This window comes from Haematobia irritans, chromosome 1, assembly GCF_050003625.1.
Source record: "Haematobia irritans isolate KBUSLIRL chromosome 1, ASM5000362v1, whole genome shotgun sequence".
NCBI classification, from domain to species: domain Eukaryota; kingdom Metazoa; phylum Arthropoda; class Insecta; order Diptera; family Muscidae; genus Haematobia; species Haematobia irritans.
In genome coordinates this window covers 62,775,389-62,790,140 of record NC_134397.1, presented here as the reverse complement: position 1 = coordinate 62,790,140, position 14,752 = coordinate 62,775,389, and the positions used below count along the sequence as shown (strand labels likewise).

Below are 14,752 nucleotides of genomic sequence, written 5' to 3'. Positions count from 1 at the left end.
GACTTCAAATAGAAATTATGCTAAAACAATTTCACTAATTTTGATGAATTTTTCAGAAGTATTAAGACCAAATTGATCTTAGGCAAACAAAATTTTCTTTTTTGTTAAGATACCCATTTTTAAATCGGATCACTTAACTATAAAAGCAAAATGACTTCATTGAAAACTTTATCGACTTTTGGACAATGACAAAAAACTTTATATCAGAGAAATACGTATCATATGCTAAGCAAAATTCACATTCATATTTTAAGGACATGAAAACTGTGGCATCAGAACAATATTTTTTTTTTCAGTGTAGCATAATGCCTCAACAATATGATATAATATTTATAAAATCTTCCTTATGGCCGGCACTAACTCCCGAATATCGCTGCAGAAAAGATTTTTCTGGGTTAGTATAAATTAAAAGATATTTGACTTGAATTCAATTATTTAGACCTACACCTAAGGAGCCAAAAATTCTGCTTCTTTAAAATAAAGAAGTTTTTATGGAGCTGTCTAGATTTAAATCTTGGCTCTTTCATTTTAATATTGGGATACATAGCACATTTATTTTCTTTCTCTTTTTGTGATATAAATATCAACAAAGCTATTCATTTAGAAATAAATGCCGAATGTGTTGATTAATTGAAATCAGATTAAAACAAGTAGGTAAAGTAAAAAGTCGGGCGGGGCCGACTATATCATACCCTAAACTACCATTACAGAATTAGTAATCATAAGCATTTGTGGGGTAACATATAGGTCTGGGAGATAAACCGCAGTTGCATATTTAAGAAAATTAAGGGGTACATGTCTATGGGTGCTTTGTGTCAATCTGACTATAGCTCATAGTCAATGTTGCCAGGGAAAATGTTCGGTTTACCCTACAAGAATAAAAAACGTTCCCTACTTTCCCATACATTCCCAAACAATTTTCCCTACTATATTTTTCGTTAAATTTAAAAAATTTTACAAAACAAAAAAATGGTTCTAAGTACTTTAAAGTTTACCACGAATTATTAAAGTTCAAGCCTTGCCGGCTTCTAATTTCCTCCTCTAGAGCCACCAAAATGTAAAAATTATTACAAATTATGTTGAGGGAAAATGTCCTACATTGTGGCCCTACGTCCCTACAAGACGCTAAATATTAGAAAAGCCCTACATATAGGGAATTTCCCTTACTTCTAGTAACACTGGCTGTGTTGATATTGCACCTACGGTGTTAGTATGCCACTAATATTGAGCCCATTATTAAAAAAGAGAAAATCGTTAAATTAGTGTGGGTAATACATACAAATTTGTAAAAATCGAGCAATATTCTTATGTAAGAGCTACAAGTACGTATAAGTACGATCGGCTAGTATATCAAAATTTGAAATTTTAATAACATTGGTTAATAAATAAGAGTACTATGGCCAAATTTGGGAAAATCGAGCGATGCATATATATGGAAGTTATATCTAAATCTGAACCAATTTGTATAATATTTTGCGGGTTTGAGTAATACCACAAAAGGTTACCTTGTGCAAGATTTGAGTAAGATCAGTTAAGAAATGAGGCCTGTATGGTCAAACATAAGGTTATTAGGGGCGAATTTTTCAAAATCGGGTGATACATATATGGGAGCTATATCTACATCTAAACCGATTTCGATGAAATTTTGCACATATAGTTAGTACTATAGAGGACTGAATCTAGCCAACTTTTAGTAAGATCGGTTAATAAATAAGGGTTCTATGGCCAAATTTAGAAAAATCGGGCGGTACATATATATGGGAGCTATAGCTAAATCTGAATCGATTTCGATGATTTTTTGCACATATAGTTAGTGCTATAGAAGATTATATTTAGCCAACTTTGAGTAAGATCGGTTGATAAATAAAGGTTTTGTGGCCAAATTTGGGAAAATCGGGCTATACATATATATGAGAGCTATATCTAAATCTGAACCGATTTGGATGAAATATTGCAGAATTGAAGGGTGATGGAAAAGATTACCTTCTGCCAAATTTGGTGACGATTCGTTTGAAAAAACGCGCAACGTGACCCCATTTGTCGAAATCGGGCGATACATATATATGGGAGCTATATCTAAATTTGATCCGATTTCAATAGCGTTCGTCCTTGTGCCCAAAAAACTCCCTGTACCAAATTTCATCAAAATCGGGTAATAATTGCGACCGCAATCCTGTGAACAACAAATACATGGACAGACGGACGGACGGACACCAAGCGCTAGATAGACTCAGGAGGTGATTCTGAGTCGATCGGTATATATTTTATGGGGTCTAAAATCAATATTCCTGGTAGGCACATTTTTTGGCCGATCAAACTTATTATACCCTGACCACTATGTGGTTTAGGGTATAACAACTATGTGTAACGCTCACAACGTCAATATTGCAAATGAGTGCAAATTGAGACATTTTAATATTAAATAAACGGTAGATTTACTCATATCCACCAGCGACATCTATTGATAAATTTTCGTATGCATTCTTGATATCAATAATTTAGTTACGCCTCGAACCGCGATCGAGGCATACAGATGTCGCTACAATGAACTCGTTTTAAAATGTTCACCCAACTTTATAAAAATAAATTTTTCATTAATGACCTCCAGCTGGACTAAAACCAAAAATAAAAATTAAATTTATTTCCAACTTAAAAACAAGCATTTCAACAATAGATCGCCAACTCTAGCTATCTGGAATTTTTAGAATTACATAAATTTAAACCAGAATTGTGGAAAAACCGTATACAGTAAAACCTCCCTAATCCGAACAGTTATAGTTTCGAATATTTTCCGGATTACTGAATTGGCCCGACTACATTTGGGTGGTATGATGCTGTAGTCAATACCACACACAAAAAAAGTTTACTTGGATCCAAAGATTTTGACCTTCCCGTAAGGATTTTGCTATTGACGCCGAACCAAAGATGCGGTTCTTTAAAATAAATACAGTTTCTAGTTTTTTTTTACAGTTATCTGTCTTTGAATCTAGGCTCTATAAAATTAACATTAAAGGTGGGTATTAAGTTTAGGAGCTAAAAGAGCCATTTTCTCACGACAATTTTTATACCCACCACCATAGCATGGTGACGGGGGTATAATAAGTTTGTTATTCCGTGTGAAACACATCGAAATATCGATTTGCGACTATATATATTCTTGATCAGTGAGAAATTCTAAAACGATATAAGCATGTCCGTCTGTGTGTCTGTTGTAATCACGCTACAGCCTTCAATAATGGGGCTATCGTTTTGAAATTTGGCACAGATTCGTTTTTTGTTTACAAGCAGGTCAATTTCGAAGATGGGCTATATCGGTCCAAGTTTTGATATAGTCCCCATATAAACCGACTTCCCAATTTGGGGTCTTGGGCTTATAAAAACCGTAGTTGTATCCAATTTGCCTGAAATTGAAAATCTAGAGGTATTTGAGGACCATAAAAAGGTGTGCCGAAAATGGTGCCCATCGGTCCATGTTTTGGTATAGCCCCCATATAGACCGACCTCCCAATTTTGCTCCTTGGGCTTCCAGCAACTGTATTTACTATCCGACTTGCCTGAAATAAGAAATCTGGAGGTATTTTGGGACCATAAAGAGGTGTGTCGGAAATGGTCCGTCTCGGTCCATCTTTTGGTATAGCCGCCATATAGACCGATCTCCCGATTTTTATTCTTGGACTTCTATAAACTGTATTTTCTATCCGATTTGCCTGAAATTGAAAATCTGGAAGTATTTTTAGACCTTAAAGAGGTGTGTCGAAAATGGGGTGTATCGGTTCATGTTTTGGTATAGCCTCCATATAGACCGATCTGCCTATTTTACTTCTTGGGTTTCTAGAAACTGTATTTACTATCCGATTTGCCTGAAATTGAAAATCTGGAAGTATTTTTGCACCTTAAAGAGGTGTGTCGAAAATGGGGTGTATCGGTCCATGTTTTGGTATAGTCTCCATATAGACCGATCTCCCGATTTTTATTCTTGGGCTTCTATAAACTGTATTTTCTGTCCGATTTGCCTGAAATTGAAAATCTAGAGGTATTTAAAGATCACAAATAGGTGTGTCGCAAATGGTGCCTATATGGAGGCTATATGGTATAACATCCAATAGACCTAACTCCCGACTTTATTTCTGGGGCTTCTAGAATCCGTAGTTTTTATCAAATTTGCCATATATTAAAAACCTAGAGGTATTTTAGGAACAAGAAGAGGAGTGTCGAAAATGGTACGTATCGGTCCATGTTTTGATATAGCCCCTATATAGACTGATCTCCCGATTTTACTTCTTGGTGTTCTAGAATTCGTAGTTTTCACCCAATTCGTCTGAAAGTGGAATTCTAGAGGTATTTGAGGAACATTTAGAGGCGGTGAGTATTTTTTAGTATGTTTTAGTATAGCTCCACATGGCATTTACCGATCCGTTTGGTAAGGCATCGATATAGACCGATTTAACTTCTTGAGAGTACACCCAAAGAAAAAATATTTTCCTCCGGAAAGAAATTTTAGACAAACGAAATTCCCCTTTCGTATAAAGTATATTCGTTTAGAGCAAACTAATCGGAATTCTTGATAAGCGATTCAAAGATTGTCTCTAAAATTTGTGTCAAAAGAAAATTTTGCTTGTCCAAAATTTCGTTCCTCAGAAAGGAAAACACTTCTTTCAGGGTATAACAGGCGCACTGATCATGAAAATTGCTTGAAACTGAAAGTAAAATTTCCAGATTTTACTCATCGTATTCATTTAAATAATGGCGGAAAAAAATCTACAGATTTAAGATTTCAAATGAAGGCGTTATTTCATCATATACACGATATGTTTATGATTTCTCTAAAACTCAAACCAAATTTGTTCTCATAAATCCAGAATCTGATCTAGTCTTCATAGGTAGAATCTGATTGAACTGATTTGCTTGCGAGACAATTTGTCATCAAACCCGCTAAAATTCTATATATTATCAAGAAACCCGCTACGACCAAGAGTTTTCAAAGTAAACTACATATTATATTTGATTCATGGTGGTGGGTATTTAAGATTCGGCCCGGCCGAACTTACTGCTGTATATATTTGTTCTTTAATAATCTATTTTCAAAAATATAAACTTTATGAAATTTTGCCATGGGATATTCCCCATCAAGTTATAACAAAATTTGCATCAAAGAGGTATATTTTTATAATTCTTTTTACTGTTTATTTTTATATTTTGAACTTCAATAGGACCCATTTCCTTTACCTGACTGTTTTCGAAAGTTGTGCATTATATAAATATCTCTATAGCTGGAGATAATTGATAATTGTGCATTTTATATCGCTTTAAAATTTGCATTTTTGCAGACAACTTATCATGTCCAAAGGATTTTCTGTGACAATACCTTACTTTGCTTTTTATAAGAAGCGACCGACAATCAACAGCAAATTGTCATTCCTCCAGCCATAAATAATTTTTAACCTAACTAAACTGAAAAAATAATTAACCTAAAATGAAAGATTGTACAACCTAAATTTTAGGTCACACAATTTAAACAATATTAAGGACACGTTTCTATACAAAAAAGAAATTTTAATTAAAAGAAATAAATTAAGTTTAGGACACGAATCTTAATGATAAACCGTTTCCCAGATTAAATTTCTGTACACACTTGGAAGAGCAAATTTCATCCGATCTGGTTGACATTAGGTACGTGATCTTAGTATATGTCCTCTAACAATCATGCACAACTAGGTACTAATCGGTCCATAATTATATACAGATAGCATATAAACCGACTCCTTATTATAATATCATTATAACATACGCTAAAAGAAAATCAATACAACTTTAAAAAATTGGGTTATAATTCTAGAACCAGGTTGCACGGACATTATTTTCGTATATATCTTATTTATTTTAAAATTTTAAATATTTGAAATTTTAATTTTTTAAATTTTAAATCTTACACATTTTTAACCAATAATAAACGTACTAACAATAGAACTCTTCATTCATCTTTCACTTGTTTGTTTATACTGGAACGATATTATACCCCTCCAGCCAGTTGTGAGCGCCATCTATGTGGTCAAATATAGTCATACTGCAAATATGAACTTACCGCATCTTTATACTAAACATCTTTGTGGCAACAAGCAAATGATGGCAAATTTATCGAAAGACCGTTATCGATAGCACATACCCATTGTCACTTTTCGATAACAACCAACCAACCAAGAAGAGAAAAGTAATCGTTGTTCACAGTGTTGTTGTTGTACAAAGCAATACGAAGAAGGCTGCTTCTTCATTCATGTCAAAACGGTCGAACGAAACAGAGCTCGGTGTGTCGGTCGCGTAAAGTGACAAATTTATAGAGTATTAAACGATTTCGGTAGCATAAATATGGAGAATTAAACAAGTCAAGTGTTGGCTTTCTAAATTGGAAAATATTTAAAAGCAAAAGGCTTCTAAAAACTGTGTAATATTCCATGTGTTGTTTGCCAATAACGTGAAGTGCGTTTCTTTTTGGTGATTTTGTTTTTTTTTTTTGCATTGCACAAAAGAGAATCGACAAATATCTGTCTGCTTGCTTGTCTACAACAACAAGAAATATAACCAAAATAAAAAGGCAATAAAGAATGAAAAATGAATGGAAGCAATAAAAATCAAAAAAAAGTGAAGTGAAAACGTAAATAAACCAGAATAAACAAAACGAATTGTTAATTTTTCTGCGGCAATTTGTTATTAATTGCATCATTCTGTTTATTATATGAATGTAGGTAAAACGAAACCAAAACAATTGTTGAGAAATAAATAACAACCAAAAGCAATTGCCGACGTCTGTCAGATCTAAAGGGTTGCCAAATTCCTATTAAATTTACCTTATAAAAGTGTCAAATCCAATAAGAATTTGTGAATTTATATGAAATTAATGCATCTCATATGGCCGATAAGCCGGGTATGCAAGTTTGTCCATTGAAATCCATTGCTATGAGAAATTATAGCGTAGCCATAAACAATACGTTGGAATTTTTACTACTGTCGCATGCCTATAATACAGTCCATGGAAGCAAAATGTAAATAAACGCTACCAATGCCATTTAGAATGTCTTTGGCAATTTTCTGCAACAAGGCTAGCAATATATTATTTAAAGGTAGCATTAAAATTGGTTAGAGTTGTATAATGCCTTAAAGACAATTTTGCTAAGAGGTGTTGTAGTTTCTTTATATTTTCTCCCCATGAGAAATACGTCTGAAAACTGTATTATCTGCATGTAAAGGTATCCGGCTGACATGTCCACATTGAGTTTCAAAACAAAACAAAAAAAACAAAAAAATTATAATAATAATAATATCTTGTTTATGGAAAATTTGCTGTCCGATATGTAGCTTTGGTTTTCGAACGTAACAGTGGTAAATTTTAGCGGTGTGGAGTAAAATTCTCTTTTTTAAAGCATTTTATGAAAGTGTCCCCGAAAGTTTCAGTGTGAAAGTCTAACTTGTAACCGACCTGAAAGTGAAATTGCTCGTGAAGTTTTTAAATTTGTACGATATTTTCAATCAGTGAAACGTTTGTTAAAATTCGACCGATAATTATAGGAAATACATTGTAATAACCGTAAGAAATACATTCCAATTGGTAGCTTATCCCAATTTCATGTCACCATTTCTCTTACGTGACACTATTACAATGAAGCGGAAAAGTACCAAATGTTTTTGAGTAAAGATGATTCAGTTTGTAAGAAGAAAATTCCCAAACGTTTTCTCCATAAGAAGTTAGCATAAAGGGCTAAAAATTGAGTTATCTATCCCAGCCAGATCTATACTAAAGGCTGTGTGTGCCCGAACTGAAACATGTACAGTCTAGGCGTTTATAGATTTGTATCGGGCATTTTCTTTTCAATGGTTCTATTGATCGAGTTCCTTAATCTACTTAGTCCATAGAGCTCGAGTTATAATTAAATGTATATTATAGTTTTTGAAAGTAGTTTGCCATTACTATTATTGGAAGAGCCATTTTAATACCCAAGAGACTTTAAGGCGCCAACTGTAATTGGGAAATTTGCCAAAACAAAAACCTAAAGAGTTTTGCATCATTATTGCTAGAAGAGTCATTTTGATATTTTCGTAAATCTTCAATGGTAAAATGCTTCTTATAAGATATTTGAAGAAAAAAAAAAATAATAATAATAATAAAGTCTACGCATAAAATTAGTAACATATAGTTGAAATTCAAAATAGATAAAGTAATATTTTTTCATATATTTTTCTATAGCATTTGAATTGAATAAACAAAATGAGAATAAGTAAATCTAAAAGTATAAAAGCAATATTTTTATGAAATTCTATTTTTTTGTTATAAATTTTAAAAGTCCTTGTTGGGTACACTTAAGGTAGAATTACATACCATGCGTTCAATGCGTACAACGCGTCCGATAATTGAAGAGTTGAAATTTCTCTTTGAAATCAAAAGCTCGAATAGTCTGCCGCAAACAGAAAAAAATCAACCCTTTCATCAATGCACGGATTGACGCATGGTGCGTAGGTTAGGTTAGGTTAGGTTAAAGTGGCAGCCCGATTAAGATTCAGGCTCACTTAGACTATTCCGTCCATTGTGATACCACATAACTAAAAGTACCTATTACATATGGGCACTTCTAGTTTTAACCGTTGAACCTTCTCGATTGTTTTCTTCTGTTGAACCAACCAGATTGCTCCAAAAACATTAGCAGACTGCTTAAGTAAACGTTTTCCAGGTCCTCCAGTGATCTGAAGCTATATGCCCCTAAACTTTGCTTACGCCTTACACAAAATGCAGGACACTCACACAAGAGGTGTTTTATTGATTCCTTTTCCTCCGCATCATGACAGCTCATACAATAGTCATTATACTTCACACCAATAAATAGTTTTTGCAAAATCGCCTATCAGGCAGCGACCCGTTATAGCAGATATCAGGAGTGATATCTGGCGTCTCGAGAACACTAGCATATCTAGTGTGCGGTTTAAGTTTAAATGGGGCCATATTTGCTTGGTGTCGTTACAACCCTTACAATTCTCCCATCGAACATTTGCCATCATAACAGGCTTCTTACGCAGTAAGAGCTTGCAGGTAGCCAGAAGCATACCAACAGATTCTAGTTCCCCTGGAATAGGTAAGGTAGTTCCTAGCATTGCTAGCTCATCTGCTTCGCAGTTCCCCGGTATGTTCCTATGGTCAGGCACCCATATTAGGTGAATATTGTGCTGCTCAGCCATATCATTGAGAGATTTGCGGCAGTCGATGGCCGTTTTCGAGTTGAGGAACACAGAGTCCAAGGATTTTATTGTAGGTTGACTGTCTGAGTATATATTAATGCCAATATTGCTTGGAGCATTACTTCTCAGCGAATTCACCACCTCTCTTATTGCCAATATTTCAGCCTGAAAAACACTACAGTGATTAGGTAATCTTTTCGCTATTCGAATGTCCAGATCTTTAGAATATACTAGGAACCCCACTTGTCCATTCAATTTGGAGCCATCAGTACAGAAATCTATATATCTTTTATTCCCCGGGGTCTGTGTACACCACGCCTCACTGTTGGGAATTAGAGTTTCAAACTTTTTGTCGAAAAGTGGTTTTGCCAGGGTGTAATCCACTACTTTAGGCACATCTGGCATTACTTTGAGGACCGAACTATGACCGTACATTTTTTCCGACCACAGCGATAGCTCACGCAACCGCACAGCCGTTGTTGCAGCTGACTGTTTGGCCAAAATGTCTAAAGGCAATAGATGTAGCATGACATTAAGGGAGTCTGTTCCTGTCTTACTAAATGCGCCTGAGATACATAAGCCTTTTTGCACGAGTACAAAGCTACCGTGGCTTTTCTCGCCCTCTCTTCAATATTAAGCCTAAAATTCAGCTTCCTGTCCAAAATAACGCCAAGGTATTTTGCACACTCACCAAAGGAAATTTCAGTACCCCCTAAGGAAATAGGCCTAACCGTGGGAGTTTTGCGATCTTTGCAGTACATGACTAGTTCTGTCTTTGCTGGATTTACACCAAGACCATTATCTTTCGCCCATTTCTCAGTCATCCGGAGAGCTCTCTGTATAATATCTCTGATTGTGGATGGGAATTTTCCCCTGACTGCTAGCGCCACATCATCTGCGTATGCCACCACTTTTATCCTTTCTTTTTCTAGGGAAACCAGAAGGTTGTTTATAGCAACATTCCAAAGAAGAGGTGATAGAACTCCTCCTTGGGGAGTGCCTCTGTTCACATACCTTTGTATGTTTGCTTGCCCTAGTGTGGCTGAAATACGTCTCTTTATTAGAAGTTCGTCTAACAGCCTAAGTATACCTGGATCAACATTCAGAGTTGTCAGTCCATTTAATATCGAGCTCGGATGGTGTGTAATTCAACCTTTAGAGAAGCTTTGAAACACTCATTGGTATTATCCACCGCTTTAAAATTTTGTTGTTTGTTGGTATTTGTTCGAAACTTATACTGAACCCATAATACTTTGTATGCAAGGCGGGCATGCTATCCAATACTCCACCTCGACTCTGAAAACTGTTGTAAAATTCCAAAAAATATTGGAAGCGCTAAGGTCATATTAAATCAAAATTTGAAACATAACGAACTTCTTTGATTGAATGCTTTCAAATATTACTCTGTTCGTGCCAATGTAGTGTTAAATTACATATGAAATATAGAGGTCAGCTTAGTAGACAAATACATCGATTACTATAACATATTAATCATTTTTTCCTAATTTCTTTTACTTCCTAAATTGTAAAACAAAAATGTGTTTCTGAACAATAAAGTTGTGTTTATTAATCCGTGAATTCATCTAAAAGCATCGTTTTTATTCCATCCTAAGTTAAGGTCATTTCTGATTTTTACAGCAATTAAACATTACAAGGTATTGTAAAGAAACATTATTTAAATAATCGCTTCTCTTAAGTAAATTTAAATCATTAAAACCTGCGACCAATTATTCAAGCCCATAATTATACAGTCCATTAGTTTCTAACACACTCTATATTGAAAACTTGGAAAATTTATTGTAATTCGTTAATTTTCTCACTTATTATTTTCGAATTAATCGAAACCATGGTCTTTACTCATTCACCATTTTAGAATAATAAAACTTATTCGATGTTTGAATGTCGTTCTTAATAAAAAAAGAAAATTATGTCGTTTAGTTCCGTCATGAATTTTGAATTGATTGTAAAATTCTAATTTTACAATCAATTGGTCTGATTTTCTTCCAAGGTATAGATAATTTTGGACATAGTTTTCATTTAATTTGGTTTTAACAAATTTAGTAGAATATGCAAATTTGCGATAATACGATCAGCTTTATTACAAATTATAACTCAATCGAAAGATAAACTGTTCTCATATGCGATACACTGTCTTTTCGACTGAATAAATATTAATAAGACTTTTATACCGACCCTAAATCTGGCATATTAATAGCGAATTCTACGTTTTTTTACTAAAAAAAGATAATCTTGATTGTCTGCATATTCTTTAATTAAAGGTTGAGTTACATACCATGCTTTAATGCGTCCGTTAATTGAAGAGTTGAATTTTCTCCTTGAAATCAACAGTTTTGTTAGAATGCTTCAAACTGAAAAATATCAACCTTCCATCAACGCACGTATTAACGCATGATATTTAAATCAACCTTAAAAAACAAAACGTCCTAAATAAAACAAAACAAAAAATTTGCATTTATTTCCCCCAATCATATTTCATTTTCATAATTAACCAAAAATAAACGATGAATGGCAACCCCACTCGCAATTCCAGCAACATCAACAACAAGCAATTCAAAGAGTTCCAAGGTGAATGTATAAGACGGACAGACAGACGGACTATTTAACTGAATCTGTGATACGCTTCTCTTTGCCTATCTCAGCATCAATGCAAAATAATTTTTTTTTCAATGAAGGTGGCAGCGGTAGCAGCTTGTCGGTCTAGCGGTCTCGCGCTTAGGTTCATTCTATCTTGTGAGTTTTATTAGTTTTGGCGTGTGGTTTTATGAGCTCATAAATCCTATGATGAACAGCTGTTTGTGCAAAAGATTAAAAAAATATTAGTGGGGGAGTGTTTGTGGTGGAACAACAATGACAGACAACCCAACCGCTCCACATGATATATGCGGGCATTTGTGTGTGGACCAATATTTTAATAGTTTTGTCGTCTATGCTCTAAATCGATGTTGTCTCCTTCCTGTACCTCAGCTCTAACAGAATTCCAATTGAAAATTTCCAATTGCCAATAGACTGGTGGATTTTGTTTTGTGCATTTCTCATTACACTTTTTTATCTTGGGTTTTGTTTTGTTCTTCGTTATCTTAATTTTACATTATATGAGTCTTCTACATGTGTGGCTCAGCTGTTCTTCACAGTCTTCATTATTCTGTGATATCTTTTACACCTTCTTCTTCTTCTTTTCCTTGATGGTTGGTGTTCTTGCCCATCCATATTCTGCTTTCAGATTTGGTTAAAAAAAATCTTCAGCTTCTTTTTGCCATTGAAGCATTGCTGTTTTGTTTTCGTGTGTGTTTTTTTTTATTAATTTTTTTCTACTACTCTTTGCCTCTCGCACTGCTAAATACGAGCAGACCATTGGAGAATAAATAATAACAAATTGTCTGACATTATATATCTGCCATTGATTGCCTCTGGTGGGTGTAGTGAATGAATGTGAATATGGAATGGGTTTCATCATTTGCTGTTTTCACCATTTACCTTATAAACTCTTAGCATTTAGTGCAAATGGGCTGCTGGCATTATGTCTCGCAATATTGTATTTACTTTTTTTTAACATTTTGTTTAAATACAAATTTGGCTATTCTTGCTTTGCCGGTTTCTACTGCCTCGTCTACTCTTTGTTTTATTGTTCCTCATACCTTGCATTACTCTATGGGCAGGGTATTATAAGTCGGGCCATCAGCGAACATCTTGTAATCAAAGTCTAGTTCGCAGTTTTAGTCCAATAAACATGAAATTTAAACAATTCCATATTTTCTGAGGCCGAATTGATGACCGCCTATTCATATTGGGAGCCATTCTGGTGCAATGGTTTATATGCTCGCCTTGCATACGCAGGGTCATGAGTTCAAACCCAGTTTCGACCAAACACCAAAAAGATTTTCAGCGGTGGATTATCAACTCTCAGTAATGCTGGTGACATTTTTGAGTGTTTTAAAGCCACCGCGGTGCAATGGTTAGCATGCCCGCCTTGCATACACAAGGTCGTGGGTTCGATACCTGCTTCGACCGAACACCAAAAAGTTTTTCAGCGGTGGATTATCCCACCTCAGTAATGCTGATGACATTTCTGAGGGTTTCAACGCTTCTATAAGTGGTTTCACTGCACTGTGGAACGCCGTTCGAACTCGGCTATAAAAAGGAGGTCCCTTGTCATTGCTCTTAACATGGAATCGGGCAGCACTCAGTGATAAGAGAGAAGTTCACCAATGTGGTATCACAATGGACTGAATAGTCTAAGTGAGCCTCATACATCGGGCTGCCACCTAACCTAACCTAAGCTTCTCGCAGTGGTTTCACCGTAATAAGGTACGCCGTTTGCACTTGGCTATAAAACGGAGGTCGCTTGTTATTGATTTTAACATCGGGCAACACTCAGTGATAAGAAAGAAGTTTACCACAACAGTGCTGGCAGATGATTTCTGAATATTCTCTCAAATTATTAGGAAAAAAACCCCTAAATTGTACTAATTTGTATACCCTCCACCATAGGATTAACTTTGTCATTCCGTTTGTAACACATCGAAATATTGCTCTAAGACCCCATAAAGTATATATTCTGGGTCGTGGTGAAATTCTGAGTCGATCTGAGCATGTCCGTCCGTCCGTCTGTTGAAATCACGCTAACTTCCGAACGAAAGAAGCTATCGACTTGAAACTTGGCACAAGTAGTTGTTATTGATGTAGGTCGAATGGTATTGCAAATGGGCCATATCGGTCCACTTTTACGTATTGCCCCCATATAAACGGACCCCCAAATTTGACCTGCGAATCCTCTAAGAGAAGCAAATTTCATCCGATCCGGCTGAAATTTGGTACATGGTGTTAGTATATGGTATCTAACAGCCATGCAAAAATTGGTCCACATCGGTCTACTTTTACGTGTAGCCCCCATATAAACGGACTCCCAAATTTGGTTTGCGAATACCCTAAGAGAAGCAAATTTCATCCGATCCGGCTGAAATTTGGTACATGGTGTTAGTATATGGTATCTAACAACCATGCAAAAATTGGTCCACATCGGTCCATAATTATATATAGCCCCCATATAAACCGATCCCCAGATTTGGCTTGCGGAGCCTCTAATAGAAGAAAATTTCATCCGATCCGGCTGAAATTTGGTACGTGATGTAAGTATATGGTCTCTAATGACCATGCAAAAATTGGTCAACATCGGTGCTTAATTATATATAGCCGCCATGTAAATTTATGTGATTCAGTTCAAATTTTGTACGTGGTGTTAATATATGTCCTCACCCTTGCAAAAATTGGTCGAAATCGGTCCATAATTATATATAGGCCCCATATAAACCGATCCCCAAATTTGACCTCCGGATCCCCTTGGAAGAGCAAAATTCATCCGATTCGGTAGAAATTTGGTACGTGATGTTAGTTTATTGTATCCAACAATCATGCAGGATTTGGTTCATATCAGACCATAATTATATATAGCTCCCATATAAACCGATCCCCAGATTTGACATCCGGTGCCTTATGGAGAAGCAAAATTCATCCG

General features: G+C 35.3%; 1 protein-coding gene across 2 annotated transcripts in view; it reads left to right on the top strand.

Annotated features, from left to right (window-relative positions):
- Positions 1-6,291: 6,291 nt before the first annotated feature.
- Positions 6,292-14,752, top strand: part of Hs6st (heparan sulfate 6-O-sulfotransferase) — a 456,475-nt gene continuing 448,014 nt past the window's right edge. The window contains exon 1 of one of the 2 annotated variants that reach the window (XM_075290577.1): positions 6,292-6,474. The gene's annotated coding sequence lies outside the window, so the exon portion shown is untranslated. Of the gene's footprint in view, positions 6,737-14,752 lie in introns of both variants that reach the window. The other variant, XM_075290576.1, reaches the window with a different exon arrangement.